General features: G+C 51.4%; 5 non-coding genes across 5 annotated transcripts; 2 read left to right on the forward strand and 3 right to left on the reverse strand.

The window, feature by feature from the left end:
- The first annotated feature begins 1,387 nt into the window (after nucleotides 1–1,387).
- TRNAR-ACG (transfer RNA arginine (anticodon ACG)) lies at nucleotides 1,388–1,460 on the forward strand. Its single transcript has one exon. It is a non-coding gene; the product is annotated as a tRNA-Arg (tRNA).
- A 721-nt stretch (nucleotides 1,461–2,181) lies between these two features.
- On the reverse strand, nucleotides 2,182–2,254 carry TRNAR-ACG (transfer RNA arginine (anticodon ACG)). Its single transcript has one exon. It is a non-coding gene; the product is annotated as a tRNA-Arg (tRNA).
- Nucleotides 2,255–5,654: 3,400 nt separating this feature from the next.
- On the forward strand, nucleotides 5,655–5,726 carry TRNAW-CCA (transfer RNA tryptophan (anticodon CCA)). The gene has a single exon. It is a non-coding gene; the product is annotated as a tRNA-Trp (tRNA).
- Nucleotides 5,727–6,834: 1,108 nt separating this feature from the next.
- On the reverse strand, nucleotides 6,835–6,906 carry TRNAW-CCA (transfer RNA tryptophan (anticodon CCA)). Its single transcript has one exon. It is a non-coding gene; the product is annotated as a tRNA-Trp (tRNA).
- Nucleotides 6,907–8,610: 1,704 nt separating this feature from the next.
- On the reverse strand, nucleotides 8,611–8,683 carry TRNAR-ACG (transfer RNA arginine (anticodon ACG)). The gene has a single exon. It is a non-coding gene; the product is annotated as a tRNA-Arg (tRNA).
- Between the last annotated feature and the right edge of the window lie 5,504 nt (nucleotides 8,684–14,187).

A 14,187-nucleotide genomic window follows, 5' to 3' on the forward strand; every position in this document is an offset into this window, starting at 1 on the left:
GTTCGATCCGGTGCTTGGCAAAGAGTCAAGGCTGTGCTCAGTGCTCCCACAAAGGCAGCTAGTCAGGAAGGACTGTGCCCCAACCCTTTGGCCACGCTGGTGGCTTGGAGAAGATACTTCACTGATGCACTGGGGTATTGCAGAAGACCTGGCTGCAATTCCCAGCCAGTGCAGAGCCTGGGGCAGCTCTAGGGCTCTCTGGGGCTGTTATGTCCTGGAGTGAGCTGAGCCCAAGGACTAACTATTTTCCCCTCTGCATCCATCTCCCAAGGTACTTGTGGATGTGGATGCTGACAAGCAACCCATATACAGATAATATATCTTCCATGGCTGGGTGGTCAGAAAGGGCATCTGCTGCATGGCAGTTTAATCCCTTTTCACTTTCAGGCCTGGAGTATTGCCAAGCCCATTTGCCACCCATCAGTCCATTGAGATGACATTTTTATGACATCCCATCTACCAGATTTCCTTAGGTGGTTTTCCTCATTAGCTAAAAAGTATTTTGGTGGCCACTTAAGTTTCTTAGTCCACTCACTGGGGATGTGAGTTCAAGATTGCCTTGTTACATCTGTTCCACACTCATATTCTGATAAGCTTTTGAGTCAATACCTTCCTTTAGGTGTAGAAAGCAGAATTACAGACCTAAATGTCTGGTACCACCTAATATAAGCATAGAGAGGAAACAGAGCCAGACTTTTCTCAAAGTTTGTAATGATGAGAGGCAGAAAAATAAATGTTGTATCAAGGAAATGCCCATTGTCATGGGGTTCCAGGCTGACAAGGGCCAATGGTGCAATAGATAACATGCCATACAACATTTTAGGAGATTGTACCTTGGATTTGTATTTGGCTTGGTGACAGTGCCGTCCCCTCACCTGACTTTTTTTCCATCTCCATTTGTACGGAGAGACTTCAAAGAGAATTTCAAATGAGGTTCACTGGAGGAGGGAAACCTAAGTCTCAAAAGAAGTGGAGTAGCAGCAGACAGGTAGGAAGCACCTAGGAGACACCAGGATGGGAGTGGGGCTTTTATACTTCTGACTGAGGAAGAAGTGTCTGGGTGTGACTGCAAACCATGCTGGAAACTGAAGGAATCAAACACCCATCAGCAAGGATAGAGACATTGTGGCATTGACCATGTGATTAGATCAGCCCATCCCAAGGCTGGACACCACAACTCTACAAGTCCTGCCCTGGTCCCAAGCCTGTGTTGTCCAGGACTCACAGCTGCAGAGCAGAGAAGATGTCCCTCTGATGCCCCAGTGAGGTAAAGGGCTTTGGACTATGGTGGATTTGGGCAGAAGGGGTATGGAGGAGAGATCATCTTCTCCCATCTTCACTGCCAGTCCTCACCAATGAAAGCCCCCCAGGGACAACAGGTCTCCCAGGGCCAGTGGCGCAATGGATAACGCGCCTGACTACGGATCAGGAGACTGTAGGTTCGACTCCTGCCTGGCTCGACCTTTTCCTCTTAAAGATGGCACAAGGACTGTGCCCTGGTTTCTCACAACCCTCTGTAGAGACCTCTCCACCAGATGGGCATGTGAAGGCTTTGGCTACAGGGAGCATTTTCATACTTCAGCTGAAAATCTTCAGAGAAGTGGGGAAGATGAGTAGCAGAAGGACAGCCCTGGATTTGAAGAGAGCTGAGCGGGACATAGTTGAACAATTGAAGAGGGCTTCTCTCACAGAAAATTGAGCATTCGGCACAGCTGTTGGCAGAGTATAGTGGGCTCTCACTGGTGACTTATGAGGAAGGGATCCAGCATAGGCACAGCCTATGCCCATGAACAGAAGGTTCCACCAGGGAGGACTCTGGGCCTGTCGCACATGCCTGCCCCTATGTATTGAGATAAGGTGGTAAGTGGCAATGGTTGAAGACTCCCTTTTATAGGGAGCAGAGGCCCCACATGCCAACTGATGCTCTGAGTCACAGGGATTACTGCTTGTCAGACCCAGACTTGTCATGTTGGAGAGAGATCTTATGCCACTAGTCTCAGGACTCATCTCACTCCCAGATTACTCCCAATTGTTTCACATCCCCATGGGCACCAGGGATCTTGCAGGGGAGACCATGAATTTATCACATATGAAATGAAAGCCGGGTATGGGCAAGGAGGGTAAGACACCAGATGAAGCACGTACCAGAGCCACCACATCTAGATTGAGAACAGGAAAAGTCGAGCCAGGCAGGAGTCGAACCTACAGTCTCCTGATCCGTAGTCAGGCGCGTTATCCATTGCGCCACTGGCCCTGGACTGCCTGGCACCTCAGCAGGATTTGCATTCACTGGATAATTTAGTTGAAGAACAGAAAAAAAAAAAAGAGATTTTGAGACCCCTGACAGCCATGTGGTCTAATCCTCTGCTCAAAAAGAGTCTTTGACATAAGATCATCATAACCTTGTCCAGTCAAGCTTTGAATATTTTTAAGGATGGGAACTCCAGACTTTCTGGCATCCTATTAAAATGTGTGGCCTCCCTTACTGTAAAATTATTCATGGTAGAGGGCGATCAAGTCATGATCCTCTCTCATGAGGTTCTGTCCTTACTGCTAAGGCTAGCCCCCATGAACTACAGAGCTCCGACACAAGAGGGAGAACCAGGAGAGAAAAGGACTTTCTGCTGGTCGAGAAGTATTGGGTTAGGGATTATTTAGGCAAACTGGACCCCCATAAATCTATAGGCCCAGATGGAATGCATCCAAGAGTGCTGAGGGAAGTGGCAGGGGTTATTGCTCAGCCACTCTCCATCATCTTCAAGAGATCATGGAGGGCAGGGGAGGAGTGAAAGAAAGGCAGCATCACTCCAGTCTTCAAAAAGGGCAAGAGGGAGGACCTGGGAAACTACAGGTCGGTCAGCCTCACCTCTGTCCCTGGAAAGGTGATGGAGCAGCTCATCCTAAAGACCATCTCTAGGCATGTCAAGGAAAAGATGATCAAGAATAGTCAGCATGGATTCACCAAAGAGAAGTCATGTTTGATGAACCTGATTGATAGCCTTCTACGATGAGGTGACAGGCTGGATGGACGATGGGAGAACCGTGAATGATGTTTACCTTGACTTCAGCAAGGCTTTTGACACCATCTCCCTAACACCCCCATGGGCAAGCTCAGGAGGTGTGGTTTAGATGTGTGGATGGTGAAGTGGATTGAGAAATGGCTGGATGGCAGAGCTCAGAGGGTGGTGATAAATAGGGTCGAGTCTAGCTGGAGGCCTGTGGCCAGTGGCGTCCCCCAGGTATCAGTACTGGGCTCGGTACTGTTCAACTTGTTCATCAATGACTTGGACAAGGGCACAGAATGCACCCTCAACAAGTTTGCAGATGACACCAAACTGGGAGGAGTGGCCAACACTCCAGAGGGCTGCGCTGCCATTCAGAGGGACCTACACAGGTTGGAGAGCTGGGCAGAAAGGAACCTCATGACATTCAACAAGAACAAGTGCAGGGTCCTGCACCAGTGGAGGAATAACCCCAGGCACCAGCACAGCTTGACCTGGGTTGACCTGCTGGAAAGCAGCTCCCCAGAGAGGGATTTGGGAGTCCTGGTTGACGACAAGTTAACCATGAGGCAGCAATGTGCCCTTATGGCCAAGAAGGCCAATGGGATCCTGGCCTGCATCACGAGGAGCGTTGCCAGCAGGTCGAGGGAGGGGATCCTGCCCCTCTGCTCAGCTCTGGTGCGACCGCACCTGGAGTATTGGGTGCAGTTCTGGGCTTCTCAGTACAAGAAGGACATTGAGCTTCTAGAGAGGGTCCAGCGGAGAGCCACGAAGATGATTAAGGGACTGGAGCATCTATCATATGAGGAAAGACTGAGTGAGATGGGCCTATTTAGCCTGGAGAAGAGAAGATTGAGAGGGGATCTTACCAATACGTACAAATACCCGAGGTGGGAATGTAGGGAGGATGGGGCCAAACTCTTCTGGGTGTGAGTGACAGGACAAGAGGTAATGGCTACAAGTTAAAACACAGGAAGTTCCATCTCCATGTGAGGAAAAACTTCTTCCCTGTGAGGGTGGTAGAGCCCTGGAACAGGCTGCCCAGAGAGGCTGTGGAGTCTCCTTCTCTGGAGATCTTCCAAACCCACCTGGCTTCCCCCCTGTGCCCTGTGCTCCAGGCGTCCCTAATGGAGCAGGGGGGGTTGAACTAGATGATCTCTAGAGGTCCCTTCCAACCTCAATCATTCTTGGATTCTGTAATTCTATGAAATCAGCTCAAACATCTTAAACAAAACAGTCAAATGGTGGACAGGAAGGTAATTAGGAACAGATGCAATAGATTTACAAAAAGCAGATCATACAATATTGTACCTACCTGCTTGGTTATGTGGAAATAAGTAAGTGGATATTTATCTTAGCTTTAGCAAGGTTTTCAATAAGGTGTCCTAGAGTGTCCTTGTAGCCAGACTGCAGAAATATTGACCCAATAATAAAGTCAGCCAGTGTTTTCTTATTAATGGAGTTTATATGGCATACAAACTGGCAACAATGCTATTAAATGTCTTCTTTAACAATCCGAATGCTCAAAAATTGTGTGGACAAGATTGAACAGGGAACATCCGGATATCCACCAGAGGACAGAGCTGCCATTCACATTGGCCTTACATGGCATGAAGAAAAGACATTCGAAGAAGAGGGCTCTGCTTTTGGAGAGTCGGTACAGGCTGCCAACACCATGTGCAGAAATGAGTAGTCCTGACCTGGTGTGATTTGAACACACACCCTTTTGATAGGGAGTCAGATGCACTGCCCTTGCACCACAAGGTCAGGTATGGACTGTGATTGAGGTGGTGACCTCCATGTGGACCATGCCATGGCTGTCCAGGCGTGCTGAGGAGGGTGATGGAGGGGATAGGTGGATGCCCAGAGAGATGGTGCCAAGGTCTAGGGTACCAGGTGGATGTTGGTCACTCACACACACACACACACAGAATGCTTAAGGTTGGAAGGGACCTCTAGAGATCATCAGGGCATGATGGCACAGGGGACAATATGATCCTAGGGGACCTGGGCTGGAAGCTGAATTCATCTCATCCTGTCTTGCCCCATGCAATGGTCACATATAGTATATGGTGTGGAAAGGCTGTAGCAGTCCAGGAACTCATTATTCCCACCTATTTTGCATGACCTTCCCTTTGCCTATGACTTGTCAGCATCTTCAGTATGCTGTGGCAGATACTACCAATGCCTGGAGCAACCCTGGACCGCAAGATAGCATGTTTCCTCTGGGGCCAGCAGAGTGCTTGCCCACCACAATCTTGGGGGAAAAAAAAAGGCCACACACTGCCAGACTCTGCAGAGGAATTGGCCCTCAGCCCTTTCATGTAGCCTGGTCTGAAGCACCGTCTTCCTAAAGCCCATAAGGAAGCCTCAACCTGGCCTGGGTTCAGTTTTAAGCCTAATCTCCTGAGATCATGTTGCCCCACTGTGCCACCACCCATTCCTGTCCTGGGCATTCATGCTCAACCTGGATGCACCAGACCATGGTCACACTCTTCCTGGGGACCCACTCATCCTTTCCATTGTCCTGCTTGGAGAGGGCACCAGGACACCCCTGTGGTGGTCCTTGGAAAAAAGTTCATCCTCACAACCCAGCCTATGATCCATATCTGAGTGCTACATCTTACCACCCTTACATAAGTGTTGCACCCTGACCTCGTGGCGCAAAGGCAGCGCGTCTGACTCCAGATCAGAAGGTTGTGTGTTCGAATCACACCGGGGTCAGGTTTCTGACAGCACTGGGACTACCTGTGCTTTCCGTTGGGGAGTTTTCCACTGTAGAACACTTCTGTGGTACACATAGGGTTTTGCAAAACATTAAGAAATTATAGCAAGATCAAGACAAGACCTCAAAGATGGTGATGGTTAAGTGGTAGAGTACATTGTATGCTTAGGTAGCCTGAAAAAAAATGGATTAAGAAAGATAAACTAGAAGATTAAGAAGGGATCTTGATTCCGTTTCCAGATTAGCTGTTGTTGTGAGCTGAGCATTTTACCCTTTTTTGCAAGGCTCAGGTCTGCTATAAGGTTGGATGAACTCTTTCTTTTCCTTAGCTCAAGAAGCTATCCCAGCATCTCTGTCCTACAGAAGGCCCAAGAGGTGAGACAATGGCCAAAAGGAAGGTCTTTGGGTAGAAAGCAGACCATCACCCTCCCAAGGTAATAATGTAATACCAGGCAAGAATCAAACCTGCAGTCTCCTTATCCAGAAATGTCAAGCATTGCCCCACTGGCCCTAGCCCTTGGTCTACCTACTGGCCCTGTCAGGCTTCCCTTGTCCTTCATTCCATCTCATCCTCTAGGCCATTAATGAAGACTGTAAGCAGTAAAAAACAAACAGATCAGACACTGAGGATCCCAGGCAGACATCCAGACATTAACCACCAACCTGGTGGTCCAGCAAGTTTTCCGCTTACCCTGTGATTCACCTTATTCTATTTCTGCATTTTGCTACAGTGATGCTATAGGAGACCATGTCAATGGTCTTCTCAAAATCAAGATAAATTATGTTGCCTGATCTCCTCTTGACCACTAAGGAAGTCATCTCTTTAAAAAACAAACAAACCAAAACCACTGGGTTAGTGAGGATATCTGCCTGTTTTAAATACATATTCATTTCCAGTCATCTTCATGTCCTTCAGGCATTTGGACTTAACTTTGAGGAGTATTTGTTCTGTTACCTTTGAGAACTGCAATGAGGCTGACAGTACCATAGATCATTCTTATCCTTATTGAATATAGGTGAGATGCTGATTTTTCACCCATCATCAGGAAATTCCTCCAATTGCCAAGATCAGAGCAGCACAAAACAGATCTGGTGTTGAATAAAGCTTGACCCCGGTGTGATTTGAACACACAACCTTCTGATCTGGAGTCAGACGCGCTGCCTTTGCGCCACGAGGCCTGGTTGGAAAACCCTGGTTCCCAGGCATGGACCATGACGTGGACATTGGGGATGTGCTCTGCATGAACACCATGCAGGGATGCCCTCATTGCATGGCCATGGAGGTAGAGAGGATGGGAACACAGCGTGAAGAGAGGATAGCCAAGTTCTGTCTGCAGAACAGAGTCTAGAGCCCAGTAGGGTCTAGAGCCCGGTAGGGAAAGGTGAATGGTGGGCCTGTACGTTATATTTCTCACCCATACCATTGCTGTCCTCACTTATTTCAGGGTAGTGGCATGTTACAGGAAACACTTCTACCAAAGCACTTGTGCTCAGAAAGAGCAAAGCCCTAGGGAAGAGGAAGGCAGTCATGAACAAGGTAAAGTTGTTAACGGTAAATCTGTGCTACCCTTCACCTCCAGTCCAGTTCTGACAAGTTGTAGAAACCCCTAGCAGCTGGGGAGGCTAGGGTGTTTTGAGGCCAAGATCACTGGTGCAAGAGCCAACAAACCTGAATACGGACATGGCTCAGTTCCTGTGTGGCTCACCCTTTTTCTACCCACAGAGATGGTGGTGCTGAGACCTGCTTTCTCCATTATGGCCAGTCCGTTCTGTGCTAGGGCACAGACATGTGCCCCCTGTTCAGCCAAATTAGGCTTGCTGCACCAAAAAATGGGAGCAATACAAAGAGGATCAGGTGTTGAATTAAGTCTGACCCCAATGTGATTTGGGCATACAACTTTCTGATCTGGAGTCAGATGCACTGCCTTTGTGCCACAAGGTCTGGGCAGTGGAGCACAGCACTCAGGCACAGACCATGGTCTGGGTGGTAGGGATGTGTTATCCTTGGGGACTACGCCAGAGCTAGAGAGGAGTGTCCTCATAGTGGGACTGTGGGAAGTGGAAAGGATGGGGTCACAGTGTGAAGAGGAGGAGGGTGAGTTCTAGCTGCAGAGCATAGTCCATGCTGCAGGATGAATGTGCAGGATGGGATAGGGTTGTGTTGTGGGAAGTGCGAGCTAAGGGTACATGGGTGAAACTGAACCCAGAACGGATTCTGGCCACCCCTGGGGAGTGTGGTGTTTCTGGGAGAGACAGCCCATGGATGGAGTGTCTAGTGCTAGTGTGTGCTATGACCTTAGTGGTACAAGAAGAGGATAGCCTCCCTCTTCTGGGGATGCTGGAAATTGCAGTTCCCAGTGTACCCAGAAGGAACAAAGCTGTGGGAAAGGAGAAAGCAGTCATGGGCAAGGTCAAGTCATTAAAGGTAAATCTGTGCTATCCTTAGCTTCCAGTCCATCTTGACAAGCAGATGCCCACTACAGAGGCCAAACAAGCTGCCTGTTCAGGCCAGCAGTGCAAGAGACAACAAATCTGGCAATGCATCAAGAAGAGGGCGCTGGTTCAGTTCCTGTGTGGCTCACCATGTTTCTGTTGGTGGGACCTGCTTTCCCCATTGGGGCTTTTCCTTTCTGGGCTGGGACCCAGACAGGAGCCCCCTGTTCAGCCAAATCTGTTCTCTACTATTGCCCCTTGCATTAGCCCAACTCAGCTCTCCTCAAATCCTGGATTGTCTTTCTGCTGCTCATCTTCCCCACTTCTCTGAATCTTTTCAGCTCAAGCCTGAAAATGCTCCTTGCAGCCAAAGCCCAGCTGGTACAGAGTTCTCTCCAGAGGGTTGTCATTGTGCTGTCTTTAAGAGGCTGGCTGGGATGAGGAAAAGGTCGAGCCAGGCAGGAGTCGAACCTACAGTCTCCTGATCCGTAGTCAGGCGCGTTATCCATTGCGCCACTGGCCCTGCCTTGTATGGACTTGGATGCTCCATCTGGGTCCCCACCAGACCCTTTCCCCATGCGAGTCCAGTCCCCAGCAACTTCCTCTGGCATGTCAGCATGGCTCTGGGCATCATGGCAGTGGTACCCATGTCAAGCATTTCTCCATCACTGAGATCAGTAGATTCATGCCTTTTTTTGTGAAGCAAGGATACAGGATGTGTGAAAAGAACAGCAGTTTGCTAGTTTCAGGAAAGGTAAATCACTGTTACAACTTGGAAAGTAGATTGGAGCCTAAAAAGAAATACCAGAAAGCTGAAAATACATCCTTATAAGAGCTGAAGTAGTTATCAGGGGGAGACTGCAACTACCTCACTGACCTCAATGTAATGGGATGACAAAATGATGTAATGGACCACTAAAATCACTGCTACACAAGAACGAATATACTAATTATTCTGAGTCAGGAATCAGTAAGTGGGAAGATGTAAGTCAGCTAAATAAGTGGTAAACTCCTATGGCAAGTCCCATGGATAAGGAGTTGGTGCCAGAAGCTACCCAAATACTGTGTTCAGTTTTGGGTCTCTCACTACAAGAAAGACATTGAGATGCTGGAGGGTGTCCAAAGGAGGGCAATGAAGTTGGTGAAGGGGATGGAGTACAAATCTTATGAGGAGCAGCTGAAGGAGCTGGGATTATTTGCTCTGGAGGAGAGGAGGCTCCAGGGAGACCTTATCGCTCTCTACAACTACCTGAAAGGAGGCTGTAGTGAGGTGGGTGTTGTTCTGTTCTCCAGAATAACTGCAGATAGAACAAGAGGAAATGTCCTCAAGTTGCATCAGCTGGGCTTCAGGTTAGACATTAGGAAGAATTATAGTAGGAATGGTGAAGCACTCAACAGGGTGCCTAGGAAAGTGGTAGAGTCAGTGTCCCTGGCAGTGTACAAGAAACATGTAGATGAGGTACTTAGGGACATGGTTTGACAGGTATGGTGTTGAGGGGCTTACAGTTGGGCTTGATGATCTTGAAGGTCCTTTCCAACCATAATGATTCTATAAGTCTAAATTCCCGTCAAAATGGAGGTAAAGAATCATCTAAGTGTTGGATTTGAGGAAGTCATTAAACAGGAAACCAGTGAGCACAGAAAGCTGGAGACCGATTTGTGTACTTTGCAGAAGTCATTTTACTGCACATACTTTGGACACAAATCACAATCACACACTCCTTAAGAGTTTTTCAACACTTGGTTAAACAAAACCACAGCTGACCTGATCTAGTCCCAGGAGTCATTTAGCAGGAAGTAGGATGGGATGATCCAGCCAGAAGCCCCTTCCTGAAAAAGTGTTTGTGAGTCTAGGCTTCACTACAGACCAATGATATTGGCGACATTTAGCCTGAATACTTTGCAGAATAAAGTTCACCAGGGAAAATACCTTCACATAAAGTGTAGCACATCTACATAACTGATCATGCCAAAGGAAAAAACACCACTACAGGAATGTGCAAGGTCTGGGACTTGTGTTGAGTTCTTAGATTTTTCCATGATTACACAAAAAATTCTGAAAAGATAATTTCTCTAATTCTTCATTTGTTTCCTCTCCTCATAGTGTGGTAGGAATAGGCCACATTTTATGATTTCGGTATTGTATTTTTGTTATCTTTTCATGGGAAAGGACATTTTATACAGTTTCTGTTTCATTTTCAGAAGTTGGGTAAATGCTTGACCTTGATTTGGGATTTAAAGCCTCCTCTGCATAAACCACTGGTCTCAAAATACTGGTCAATTTATTTCATCTCTGTAGGCAATGTGGAGCATCATTTGTTTTAGCAGTGAAAAGAGGCCTCCGTTGGAGCACGGACAGAAAATTTCTGAGAGGTTGAGTGTCCCTGTATTACAACGTGTTGCAATGCCAGGCAAAGGCCACAGCCTGTGCATGTGCTTGAGCGTGATGTGTCCCAGGTGCTTCTGGAGTTCTGCTGCCGGAGCTCCCTTGGGCTTCTCCTTGCAGCACTGGGAAGTGTTGGTGTTTGGGTGACAGGAGGGTCAGCGCAGCCCAGGGATGTCACCTGCTGCAGGGGTGTCGCCGTGGTGTTACCATCGCATCAGAATCCCAGCCCTGCGCTGTCGCCAGGACGTCCCCATCGCATCACAACCCTGGCCCCTGGGCTCTAAGGGTGTCACCATGGCATTGCCATCGCATCACAAACCCAGGCCTGTTATAAAGGAGGCGCTGGGGCAGACTCAGGCGTCACTTTGTCCGTGAACTAGCGAGGGTGCGAGTTAGCGGACAAAGAGCCCGACCAACAGACGGAGGGGCAAGGCAGTGGGGTAAGAGCCAGCTCCTGGGCTCTCTTCTCAGCCTCCCTGCCCTCGTGTCCCTCCCTGTCCTTGGTGGCCTCTGCAGAGGCCCAGAGCACCCGGCCCAGGAGCGAGTGCAGGAGCCGGGGGATGCGCCGGTGCTTGGACTGCAGCCGAACAGGGACTGCCGCTGCCTCGAGATGTCCCGGGCAAGGGCCAGAGTCACGGGAAGGTCCCCACAGCAAAGCCCCGCAGCCTTGGGGTCGAGTCTGGCCACTTGCTGCCAAGGATGGGGGATCTCGGCATGGCCGTGGGAAACCAGCCCCGGCAGCAGGCACCAGGGATGGCACCTGCATTGAGCACACGGTGTCCTTCTTTTTCCAGATTTCTTCTCATCGGCCTTCGCTCCCCCTTCTTTGTCGTTGATTGTTGGTTTATCTTCCGGCGCGGACGCCTGTGCCGAGGGTGAGCCCAGAGCAGAGGGGCCAGGAGCGGGTTCACCGGGTGGGAAGGGAGCTGCTGAGCAGGACTGTGGCTGCTGCTGCTGCTGCTCGGCCTAGGACTGGTGAGGAGTGAGGGTCGCTGCTGGAGGGGCACTAACACAAGTCTGGTGCCGTGTTTTCCTTGCCCTCTGCAAACAGGACTAGGGCACAGAGCTCGCACACGGCTGTGCACCGAGGGCCCATCGCCTCGGCGACATGGACCCTCGCGTGCGAGCCATGTGTGAGCTCATGGCAGTCTTTGTTGTCACCTGCTGCCTGCTCGACATCCCTGCGGCACTGAGCGCCCTCATGACCTTCGTCATGGTCGTGACGCTCGTGCCAGGCATGAGGCTGCGCTGGCCCCAGGTAGGCGTGCGGGGCGCGCGGGCTGCCTCCTGCCCACGCTCTCCCTCCCTGTGCAGCCCTGCCCGGCACAGGTCCTGGCTGCCCCGGGGCTGCTCCCCACTAACTCAGTGCTCCCTGGGCCTCCACAGGGTCCCTCGGGCACTGCTGGCGGCCAGGGCAGCAGCGGCGCCATGGAGGAGCCCCGAGGTCAGTGTCCCGGTCCCCAAGCGCAGCCGCAGCAGCGGCTCCCTGCCAGCACCCCCGCTGCTGGCGCCCACCTCGCTGCCGCCCGGGGCTGCACAGGGGCTGCCGCGGGGCGCTCACGGCCTCTCGCCTCCTCTCCCGCAGCCTCCGCGCTCCCCAAGGCGCAGCCGGAGGAGCCTGCAGTGAGGGAGCCGGCAGGGTAAGTGGAGCCCAGTCCTGAAAGGGGCTGTCCAAGGGAGCTGCCTTAGCCCCGTGGGCAGGAGCAGGATGCGTTTGGGAATCTGAGAGCTGGGACCAGGTCCCCTTGGGCCCCGCAGCACCAGGACATCCTGCTGGAGACACCGGGCAGCCCCAGGCTCCCTCCTCACCTCCCTTCTCCCTCCCAGGTGCCCAGGCACGGACAGCGAGGTGGCTGGAGAGCCTCGCGGTGCATCCCGGCCTCGCCATCACGTGCAGTTCGGCGCCAACCAGGTGGTACTCCTGGGGGAGGGCGAGGAGCACGAGCGCCTCGACTGCCTCCCCAAGCAGCCCCACCTGGACTGGCCCCCGGGCATGGTGCGCTCGTCCATCCTGCAGCGCACCCGGGCACCCACGCTGCTGGCCGCTCGGGCCCCGTCACCGCCCGAGTGCACCAGCAGCGCCGGCAGCGAGGAGCCCTCCAGCGCCCTGGACCTGCAGAGCCAGGGCACCATGGAGCTGCGCTGCGGGGACGCCGAGTCTCCTACCGCTCCCGCAGGCGGCACCGGGTGGCGAGCGGCGCTGGGCTCCCTGCTGCGCCCCGGCTGCGCGTGCGGGGGCTGGCGGGCGCTGCGCAGGGGGCTTCGGCGATGCGTGGCCGGGCTCCGGAGGAGGCGACGGCGCTTGGAACGCCGGGCCAGGAGAGTGGCCCGCGGGACGCTGTGAAGCGCAGCCCCTGCTCAGAGGCTGCGCTGAGCAGCATCCCGCTGACCCGGCGCCCCTGATCCCTTGGGGCCGTGCAAGAAGCATCCGTGCCACCAGCATGGAGGGCGTGAGGCCACCATCACTGTGGAGAGGCACGGGAAACCATTGCCTCCCGCCTGGCCTTTTGGTCCCCTGTCCCCTCGGTGCGGTGCAATAAACATCTGTGCATCGCACTGCGGGATTCGAGGCCCCCAACATCAGGAAGAGGTGCAGGACACCAGCGCCTCTCCCTGGGCCTCTCCTCTGCCCAAAAAAACTCTCCCCTTGCCAGACATCCTGGCAGGCAGGCAGGAACCACCAGGATAGAGCACTGTCTCCAATAACAACATCCTTGCCCACGTCGGGAAGTGCGGCCAAGACCGGTGTCCCTATCACCTTGGATCAGTGCAATAAACATCTGTATATATGAACATGCAATAAACATTGTTCACTCTGCAGTGAGAGTCAGTAATGATTCTACTTTCCCAGTCTTACCTTCCCCTTAAGCCGCCTTGCTCCTCTGAGCCCTCTGCCGTGTATCAGAAAACACACAAAAGTCTAAAATCTTTCCCCAAAAATGTCCCCTACGTTGGCCCAGAAAAATTCTCCAAGTTATCTGCATTATAAAATGGTGTGAATAAGCAACTCTAAACACGTAGTGTAAGACAACTGGAATGCAAACACAATATCCTTTAAAGCATGATGGCACTTGCTCAGCTAAGTCTCTGCCTACAAGAGACTACTGGAGAGGCCAGCACACTTTCTCCAGAAAGGCAGGAATTGTCTCTTGGGATGCTTTTGTCCCGAGGATACTAATTGACAGCAGGCTAAATATGGACCAGCGCTGTACCCTGGCAGCCAGGAAGGCAAGGGCCATCTTGATCCTCAGCATCTTGAAAAGATGGGAGGCTCCTGAAGCAAGAGTATTATCAGAATACTCTTAATCAAAAGGAACTCCTCTTTAATCTACAGCTTCCAGCTTATCCCTCCACTGATTTGCCTGTGGATCAAAATGGAATTTGGAGAGGAACTGATCTCCTTTTTTATCTGGATTCCGTTGCAGATTTCTTCTGAACATTTTCTCAAAAGAACAACAACTCTCATTTTAGTGGCAGGAAGAACAACTTCTATGAAGACACTTGGGGGCATTCAATAAGCACAGCTGACGCGGAGGGCAAATGATTCTTATAAGTAACAAGGCTGTGTCCTTCCCGCATTATCAAGGTGTGCTGTGTATCGCGGGTCACCACAAGAACCTTTCCTACGAGCCTGGAGTATC

This window comes from Tinamus guttatus, unplaced genomic scaffold (genome assembly GCF_059628265.1).
Source record: "Tinamus guttatus ecotype Peru unplaced genomic scaffold, ASM5962826v1 Tinamus_guttatus_pri_ptg000548l, whole genome shotgun sequence".
In the NCBI taxonomy this organism is placed as follows: Eukaryota; Metazoa; Chordata; class Aves; order Tinamiformes; family Tinamidae; genus Tinamus; species Tinamus guttatus.